General features: G+C 35.4%; 2 non-coding genes across 2 annotated transcripts; both read right to left on the bottom strand.

Annotated features, from left to right (window-relative positions):
- Positions 1-305: 305 nt before the first annotated feature.
- On the bottom strand, positions 306-377 carry TRNAD-GUC (transfer RNA aspartic acid (anticodon GUC)). Its single transcript has one exon. It is a non-coding gene; the product is annotated as a tRNA-Asp (tRNA).
- A 7,740-nt stretch (positions 378-8,117) lies between these two features.
- Positions 8,118-8,189, bottom strand: TRNAD-GUC (transfer RNA aspartic acid (anticodon GUC)). The gene has a single exon. It is a non-coding gene; the product is annotated as a tRNA-Asp (tRNA).
- Between the last annotated feature and the right edge of the window lie 2,798 nt (positions 8,190-10,987).

The raw sequence follows: 10,987 nt of genomic DNA, 5'->3' as shown, positions 1-10,987 counted from the left end.
AACCAAAAGCAGTCATTCTACTTGTAAATTGTGACAATCGAGTAGAACAGCAGCCTAGGATTCACCACTATCTCATCTCATTTTCCAAGAGAATGCAGATGTAAAGTGTTTTTGATGGTACGCCTGTGCATATTGAAATATTCAGAGCATATTCTGAATTTCAGTTAACACGTCAGTAAGCATTTTGGCCATCAGTGAATTCAACCTTTTTTTCTCAATCGGAATAGGCAAGGATAATGACAGATATATTTTACAATGTTAGAAAGTACATAATTTTATTTAATTGTGTGAAAAAAATGAATCGAATCCCCGTCGGGGAATTGAACCCCGGTCTCCCGCGTGACAGGCGGGGATACTGACCACTATACTAACGAGGACTTATTGGCATCCTTTAAACAGTGCTCACCTCCTTGGGGTTAAGGCATACCCTCGATCAATTCACAGTATTGTAATAGGCAGATTTGCTGCTTTTGGTTAGGACAAGTAATCTTTTTTCCTAAATATTACAATACAGAAATTCCTAGCCAAAAACAATCAGTTTTATCAAGCAATTATTTCATTGAAATAAATATCTATCTATCGATCTGTCTATCTGGCTATCTTTCTAACTATCAATATATATATTTATATATATCTATATATATATATATAATCAGCTCACTTTATCATTTGCAGCTTATAACTATTAGCCACCAGGGGTCACTACTAACCAAAAGCAGTCATTCTACTTGTAAATTGTGCCAATCGAGTGGAACAGCAGCCTAGGATTCACCACTGCTTCATCTCATTTTCCAAGAGAATGCAGATGTAAAGTGTTTTTGATGGTACACCTGTGCATATTGAAATATTCAGAGCATATTCTGAATTTCAGTTAACACATCAGTAAGCATTTTGTCCATCTGTGAATTCAACCTTTTTTCTCAATCGGAATAGGCAAGGATAATGACAGATATATTTTACAATGTTAGAAAGTGCATCATTTTATTTAATTGTGTGAATAAAAGGAATCGCCTCCCCGTCGGGGAATTTATCCCCGGTCTCCTGCGTGACAGGCGGGGATACTGACCACTATACTAACGAGGACTTATTGGCATCAGTTAAACAGTGCTCACCTCCTTGGGGTTAAGGCATACCCTCGATCAATTCACAGTATTGTAATAGGCAGATTTGCTGCTTTTGGTTAGGACAAGTAATCTTTTTTCCTAAATATTACAATACAGAAATTCCTAGCCAAAAACAATCAGTTTTATCAAGAAATTATTTCATTGAAATAAATATCTATCTATCGATCTGTCTATCTGGCTATCTTTCTAACTATCAATATATATATTTATATATATATATATATATATATATATATATATATATATATATAATCAGCTCACTTTATCATTTGCAGCTTATAACTATTAGCCACCAGGGGTCACTACTAACCAAAAGCAGTCATTCTACTTGTAAATTGTGCCAATCGAGTGGAACAGCAGCCTAGGATTCACCACTGCTTCATCTCATTTTCCAAGAGAATGCAGATGTAAAGTGTTTTTGATGGTACGCCTGTGCATATTGAAATATTCAGAGCATATTCTGAATTTCAGTTAACAGATCAGTAAGCATTTTGTCCATCTGTGAATTCAACCTTTTTTCTCAATCGGAATAGGCAAGGATAATGACAGATATATTTTACAATGTTAGAAAGTGCATCATTTTATTTAATTGTGTGAATAAAATGAATCGCCTCCCCGTCAGGGAATTGAACCCCGGTCTCCCGCGTGACAGGTGGGGATACTGACCACTATACTAACGAGGACTTATTGGCATCAGTTAAACAGTGCTCACCTCCTTGGGGTTAAGGCATACCCTCGATCAATTCACAGTATTGTAATAGGCAGATTTGCAGCTTTTGGTTAGGACAAGTAATCTTTTTTCCTAAATATTACAATACAGAAATTCCTAGCCAAAAACAATCAGTTTTATCAAGAAATTATTTCATTGAAATAAATATCTATCTATCGATCTGTCTATCTGGCTATCTTTCTAACTATCAATATATATATTTATATATATCTATATATATATATATAATCAGCTCACTTTACCATTTGCAGCTTATAACTATTAGCCACCAGGGGTCACTAGTAACCAAAAGCAGTCATTCTACTTGTAAATTGTGCCAATCGAGTGGAACAGCAGCCTAGGATTCACCACTGCTTCATCTCATTTTCCAAGAGAATGCAGATGTAAAGTGTTTTTGATGGTACGCCTGTGCATATTGAAATATTCAGAGCATATTCTGAATTTCAGTTAACACATCAGTAAGCATTTTGTCCATCTGTGAATTCAACCTTTTTTCTCAATCGGAATAGGCAAGGATAATGACAGATATATTTTACAATGTTAGAAAGTGCATCATTTTATTTAATTGTGTGAATAAAAGGAATCGCCTCCCCGTCGGGGAATTTATCCCCGGTCTCCTGCGTGACAGGCGGGGATACTGACCACTATACTAACGAGGACTTATTGGCATCAGTTAAACAGTGCTCACCTCCTTGGGGTTAAGGCATACCCTCGATCAATTCACAGTATTGTAATAGGCAGATTTGCTGCTTTTGGTTAGGACAAGTAATCTTTTTTCCTAAATATTACAATACAGAAATTCCTAGCCAAAAACAATCAGTTTTATCAAGAAATTATTTCATTGAAATAAATATCTATCTATCGATCTGTCTATCTGGCTATCTTTCTAACTATCAATATATATATTTATATATATATATATATATATATATATATATATATATATATATATAATCAGCTCACTTTATCATTTGCAGCTTATAACTATTAGCCACCAGGGGTCACTACTAACCAAAAGCAGTCATTCTACTTGTAAATTGTGCCAATTGAGTGGAACAGCAGCCTAGGATTCACCACTGCTTCATCTCATTTTCCAAGAGAATGCAGATGTAAAGTGTTTTTGATGGTACGCCTGTGCATATTGAAATATTCAGAGCATATTCTGAATTTCAGTTAACAGATCAGTAAGCATTTTGTCCATCTGTGAATTCAACCTTTTTTCTCAATCGGAATAGGCAAGGATAATGACAGATATATTTTACAATGTTAGAAAGTGCATCATTTTATTTAATTGTGTGAATAAAATGAATCGCCTCCCCGTCAGGGAATTGAACCCCGGTCTCCCGCGTGACAGGTGGGGATACTGACCACTATACTAACGAGGACTTATTGGCATCAGTTAAACAGTGCTCACCTCCTTGGGGTTAAGGCATACCCTCGATCAATTCACAGTATTGTAATAGGCAGATTTGCAGCTTTTGGTTAGGACAAGTAATCTTTTTTCCTAAATATTACAATACAGAAATTCCTAGCCAAAAACAATCAGTTTTATCAAGAAATTATTTCATTGAAATAAATATCTATCTATCGATCTGTCTATCTGGCTATCTTTCTAACTATCAATATATATATTTATATATATCTATATATATATATATAATCAGCTCACTTTACCATTTGCAGCTTATAACTATTAGCCACCAGGGGTCACTAGTAACCAAAAGCAGTCATTCTACTTGTAAATTGTGCCAATCGAGTAGAACAGCAGCCTAGGATTCACCACTGCTTCATCTCATTTTCCAAGAGAATGCAGATGTAAAGTGTTTTTGATGGTACGCCTGTGCATATTGAAATATTCAGAGCATATTCTGAATTTCAGTTAACACGTCAGTAAGCATTTTGGCCATCAGTGAATTCAACCTTTTTTTCTCAATCGGAATAGGCAAGGATAATGACAGATATATTTTACAATGTTAGAAAGTACATCATTTTATTTAATTGTGTGAATAAAATGAATCGACTCCCCGTCGGGGAATTGAACCCCGGTCTCCCGTGTGACAGGCGGGGATACTGACCACTATACTAACGAGGACTTATTGGCATCCGTTAAACAGTGCTCACCTCCTTGGGGTTAAGGCATACCCTCGATCAATTCACAGTATTGTAATAGGCAGATTTGCTGCTTTTGGTTAGGACAAGTAATCTTTTTTCCTAAATATTACAATACAGAAATTCCTAGCCAAAAACAATCAGTTTTATCAAGAAATTATTTCATTGAAATAAATATCTATCTATCGATCTGTCTATCTGGCTATCTTTCTAACTATCAATATATATATTTATATATATCTATATATATATATATAATCAGCTCACTTTATCATTTGCAGCTTATAACTATTAGCCACCAGGGGTCACTACTAACCAAAAGCAGTCATTCTACTTGTAAATTGTGCCAATCGAGTGGAACAGCAGCCTAGGATTCACCACTGCTTCATCTCATTTTCCAAGAGAATGCAGATGTAAAGTTTTTTTGATGGTACGCCTGTGCATATTGAAATATTCAGAGCATATTCTGAATTTCAGTTAACACATCAGTAAGCATTTTGTCCATCTGTGAATTCAACCTTTTTTCTCAATCGGAATAGGCAAGGATAATGACAGATATATTTTACAATGTTAGAAAGTGCATCATTTTATTTAATTGTGTGAATAAAAGGAATCGCCTCCCCGTCGGGGAATTGATCCCCGGTCTCCTGCGTGACAGGCGGGGATACTGACCACTATACTAACGAGGACTTATTGGCATCAGTTAAACAGTGCTCACCTCCTTGGGGTTAAGGCATACCCTCGATCAATTCACAGTATTGTAATAGGCAGATTTGCTGCTTTTGGTTAGGACAAGTAATCTTTTTTCCTAAATATTACAATACAGAAATTCCTAGCCAAAAACAATCAGTTTTATCAAGAAATTATTTCATTGAAATAAATATCTATCTATCGATCTGTCTATCTGGCTATCTTTCTAACTATCAATATATATATTTATATATATATATATATATATATATATATAATCAGCTCACTTTATCATTTGCAGCTTATAACTATTAGCCACCAGGGGTCACTACTAACCAAAAGCAGTCATTCTACTTGTAAATTGTGCCAATCGAGTGGAACAGCAGCCTAGGATTCACCACTGCTTCATCTCATTTTCCAAGAGAATGCAGATGTAAAGTGTTTTTGATGGTACGCCTGTGCATATTGAAATATTCAGAGCATATTCTGAATTTCAGTTAACACATCAGTAAGCATTTTGTCCATCTGTGAATTCAACCTTTTTTCTCAATCGGAATAGGCAAGGATAATGACAGATATATTTTACAATGTTAGAAAGTGCATCATTTTATTTAATTGTGTGAATAAAAGGAATCGCCTCCCCGTCGGGGAATTGATCCCCGGTCTCCTGCGTGACAGGCGGGGATACTGACCACTATACTAACGAGGACTTATCGGCATCAGTTAAACAGTGCTCACCTCCTTGGGGTTAAGGCATACCCTCGATCAATTCACAGTATTGTAATAGGCAGATTTGCTGCTTTTGGTTAGGACAAGTAATATTTGTTCCTAAATATTACAATACAGAAATTCCTAGCCAAAAACAATCAGTTTTATCAAGAAATGATTTCATTGAAATAAATATCTATCTATCGATCTGTCTATCTGGCTATCTTTCTAACTATCAATATATATATTTATATATATCTATATATATATATATAATCAGCTCACTTTACCATTTGCAGCTTATAACTATTAGCCACCAGGGGTCACTACTAACCAAAAGCAGTCATTCTACTTGTAAATTGTGCCAATCGAGTGGAACAGCAGCCTAGGATTCACCACTGCTTCATCTCATTTTCCAAGAGAATGCAGATGTAAAGTGTTTTTGATGGTACGCCTGTGCATATTGAAATATTCAGAGCATATTCTGAATTTCAGTTAACACATCAGTAAGCATTTTGTCCATCTGTGAATTCAACCTTTTTTCTCAATCGGAATAGGCAAGGATAATGACAGATATATTTTACAATGTTAGAAAGTGCATCATTTTATTTAATTGTGTGAATAAAAGGAATCGCCTCCCCGTCAGGGAATTGATCCCCGGTCTCCTGCGTGACAGGCGGGGATACTGACCACTATACTAACGAGTACTTATTGTCATCAGTTAAACAGTGCTCACCTCCTTGGGGTTAAGGCATACCCTCGATCAATTCACAGTATTGTAATAGGCAGATTTGCTGCTTTTGGTTAGGACAAGTAATCTTTTTTCCTAAATATTACAATACAGAAATTCCTAGCCAAAAACAATCAGTTTTATCAAGAAATTATTTCATTGAAATAAATATCTATCTATCGATCTGTCTATCTGGCTATCTTTCTAACTATCAATATATATATTTATATATATATATATATATATATATATAATCAGCTCACTTTATCATTTGCAGCTTATAACTATTAGCCACCAGGGGTCACTACTAACCAAAAGCAGTCATTCTACTTGTAAATTGTGCCAATCGAGTGGAACAGCAGCCTAGGATTCACCACTGCTTCATCTCATTTTCCAAGAGAATGCAGATGTAAAGTGTTTTTGATGGTACGCCTGTGCATATTGAAATATTCAGAGCATATTCTGAATTTCAGTTAACACATCAGTAAGCATTTTGTCCATCTGTGAATTCAACCTTTTTTCTCAATCGGAATAGGCAAGGATAATGACAGATATATTTTACAATGTTAGAAAGTGCATCATTTTATTTAATTGTGTGAATAAAAGGAATCGCCTCCCCGTCGGGGAATTGATCCCCGGTCTCCTGCGTGACAGGCGGGGATACTGACCACTATACTAACGAGGACTTATCGGCATCAGTTAAACAGTGCTCACCTCCTTGGGGTTAAGGCATACCCTCGATCAATTCACAGTATTGTAATAGGCAGATTTGCTGCTTTTGGTTAGGACAAGTAATCTTTTTTCCTAAATATTACAATACAGAAATTCCTAGCCAAAAACAATCAGTTTTATCAAGAAATGATTTCATTGAAATAAATATCTATCTATCGATCTGTCTATCTGGCTATCTTTCTAACTATCAATATATATATTTATATATATCTATATATATATATATAATCAGCTCACTTTACCATTTGCAGCTTATAACTATTAGCCACCAGGGGTCACTACTAACCAAAAGCAGTCATTCTACTTGTAAATTGTGCCAATCGAGTGGAACAGCAGCCTAGGATTCACCACTGCTTCATCTCATTTTCCAAGAGAATGCAGATGTAAAGTGTTTTTGATGGTACGCCTGTGCATATTGAAATATTCAGAGCATATTCTGAATTTCAGTTAACACATCAGTAAGCATTTTGTCCATCTGTGAATTCAACCTTTTTTCTCAATCGGAATAGGCAAGGATAATGACAGATATATTTTACAATGTTAGAAAGTGCATCATTTTATTTAATTGTGTGAATAAAAGGAATCGCCTCCCCGTCAGGGAATTGAACCCCGGTCTCCCGCGTGACAGGTGGGGATACTGACCACTATACTAACGAGGACTTATTGGCATCAGTTAAACAGTGCTCACCTCCTTGGGGTTAAGGCATACCCTCGATCAATTCACAGTATTGTAATAGGCAGATTTGCTGCTTTTGGTTAGGACAAGTAATCTTTTTTCCTAAATATTACAATACAGAAATTCCTAGCCAAAAACAATCAGTTTTATCAAGAAATGATTTCATTGAAATAAATATCTATCTATCGATCTGTCTATCTGGCTATCTTTCTAACTATCAATATATATATTTATATATATCTATATATATATATATAATCAGCTCACTTTACCATTTGCAGCTTATAACTATTAGCCACCAGGGGTCACTACTAACCAAAAGCAGTCATTCTACTTGTAAATTGTGCCAATCGAGTAGAACAGCAGCCTAGGATTCACCACTGCTTCATCTCATTTTCCAAGAGAATGCAGATGTAAAGTGTTTTTGATGGTACGCCTGTGCATATTGAAATATTCAGAGCATATTCTGAATTTCAGTTAACACGTCAGTAAGCATTTTGGCCATCAGTGAATTCAACCTTTTTTTCTCAATCGGAATAGGCAAGGATAATGACAGATATATTTTACAATGTTAGAAAGTACATCATTTTATTTAATTGTGTGAATAAAATGAATCGACTCCCCGTCGGGGAATTGAACCCCGGTCTCCCGCGTGACAGGCGGGGATACTGACCACTATACTAACGAGGACTTATTGGCATCCGTTAAACAGTGCTCACCTCCTTGGGGTTAAGGCATATCCTCGATCAATTCACAGTATTGTAATAGGCAGATTTGCTGCTTTTGGTTAGGACAAGTAATCTTTTTTCCTAAATATTACAATACAGAAATTCCTAGCCAAAAACAATCAGTTTTATCAAGAAATTATTTCATTGAAATAAATATCTATCTATCGATCTGTCTATCTGGCTATCTTTCTAACTATCAATATATATATTTATATATATCTATATATATATATATATAATCAGCTCACTTTATCATTTGCAGCTTATAACTATTAGCCACCAGGGGTCACTACTAACCAAAAGCAGTCATTCTACTTGTAAATTGTGCCAATCGAGTGGAACAGCAGCCTAGGATTCACCACTGCTTCATCTCATTTTCCAAGAGAATGCAGATGTAAAGTGTTTTTGATGGTACGCCTGTGCATATTGAAATATTCAGAGCATATTCTGAATTTCAGTTAACACATCAGTAAGCATTTTGTCCATCTGTGAATTCAACCTTTTTTCTCAATCGGAATAGGCAAGGATAATGACAGATATATTTTACAATGTTAGAAAGTGCATCATTTTATTTAATTGTGTGAATAAAAGGAATCGCCTCCCCGTCGGGGAATTGATCCCCGGTCTCCTGCGTGACAGGCGGGGATACTGACCACTATACTAACGAGGACTTATCGGCATCAGTTAAACGGTGCTCACCTCCTTGGGGTTAAGGCATACCCTCGATCAATTCACAGTATTGTAATAGGCAGATTTGCTGCTTTTGGTTAGGACAAGTAATCTTTTTTCCTAAATATTACAATACAGAAATTCCTAGCCAAAAACAATCAGTTTTATCAAGAAATGATTTCATTGAAATAAATATCTATCTATCGATCTGTCTATCTGGCTATCTTTCTAACTATCAATATATATATTTATATATATCTATATATATATATATAATCAGCTCACTTTACCATTTGCAGCTTATAACTATTAGCCACCAGGGGTCACTACTAACCAAAAGCAGTCATTCTACTTGTAAATTGTGCCAATCGAGTGGAACAGCAGCCTAGGATTCACCACTGCTTCATCTCATTTTCCAAGAGAATGCAGATGTAAAGTGTTTTTGATGGTACGCCTGTGCATATTGAAATATTCAGAGCATATTCTGAATTTCAGTTAACACATCAGTAAGCATTTTGTCCATCTGTGAATTCAACCTTTTTTCTCAATCGGAATAGGCAAGGATAATGACAGATATATTTTACAATGTTAGAAAGTGCATCATTTTATTTAATTGTGTGAATAAAAGGAATCGTCTCCCCGTCAGGGAATTGAACCCCGGTCTCCCGCGTGACAGGTGGGGATACTGACCACTATACTAACGAGGACTTATTGGCATCAGTTAAACAGTGCTCACCTCCTTGGGGTTAAGGCATACCCTCGATCAATTCACAGTATTGTAATAGGCAGATTTGCTGCTTTTGGTTAGGACAAGTAATCTTTTTTCCTAAATATTACAATACAGAAATTCCTAGCCAAAAACAATCAGTTTTATCAAGAAATGATTTCATTGAAATAAATATCTATCTATCGATCTGTCTATCTGGCTATCTTTCTAACTATCAATATATATATTTATATATATCTATATATATATATATATAATCAGCTCACTTTACCATTTGCAGCTTATAACTATTAGCCACCAGGGGTCACTACTAACCAAAAGCAGTCATTCTACTTGTAAATTGTGCCAATCGAGTGGAACAGCAGCCTAGGATTCACCACTGCTTCATCTCATTTTCCAAGAGAATGCAGATGTAAAGTGTTTTTGATGGTACGCCTGTGCATATTGAAATCTTCAGAGCATATTCTGAATTTCAGTTAACACATCAGTAAGCATTTTGTCCATCTGTGAATTCAACCTTTTTTCTCAATCGGAATAGGCAAGGATAATGACAGATATATTTTACAATGTTAGAAAGTGCATCATTTTATTTAATTGTGTGAATAAAAGGAATCGCCTCCCCGTCAGGGAATTGAACCCCGGTCTCCCGCGTGACAGGTGGGGATACTGACCACTATACTAACGAGGACTTATTGGCATCAGTTAAACAGTGCTCACCTCCTTGGGGTTAAGGCATACCCTCGATCAATTCACAGTATTGTAATAGGCAGATTTGCTGCTTTTGGTTAGGACAAGTAATCTTTTTTCCTAAATATTACAATACAGAAATTCCTAGCCAAAAACAATCTGTTTTATCAAGAAATTATTTCATTGAAATAAATATCTATCTATCGATCTGTCTATCTGGCTATCTTTCTAACTATCAATATATATATTTATATATATATATATATATATGTATATATATATATATATATATATACATATATATATATATATATATAATCAGCTCACATTACCATTTGCAGCTTATAACTATTAGCCACCAGGGGTCACTACTAACCAAAAGCAGTCATTCTACTTGTAAATTGTGCCAATCGAGTCGAACAGCAGCCTAGGATTCACCACTGCTTCATCTCATTTTCCAAGAGAATGCAGATGTAAAGTGTTTTTGATGGTACGCCTGTGCATATTGAAATATTCAGAGCATATTCTGAATTTCAGTTAACACATCAGTAAGCATTTTGGCCATCAGTGAATTCAACCTTTTTTCTCAATCGGAATAGGCAAGGATAATGACAGATATATTTTACAATGTTAGAAAGTACATCATTTTATTTAATTGTGTGAATAAAATGAATCGC

This window comes from Lissotriton helveticus, chromosome 1_2, assembly GCF_964261635.1.
Source record: "Lissotriton helveticus chromosome 1_2, aLisHel1.1, whole genome shotgun sequence".
NCBI lineage: Eukaryota > Metazoa > Chordata > Amphibia > Caudata > Salamandridae > Lissotriton > Lissotriton helveticus.
This window is presented reverse-complemented; position numbering and strand designations above follow the sequence as displayed.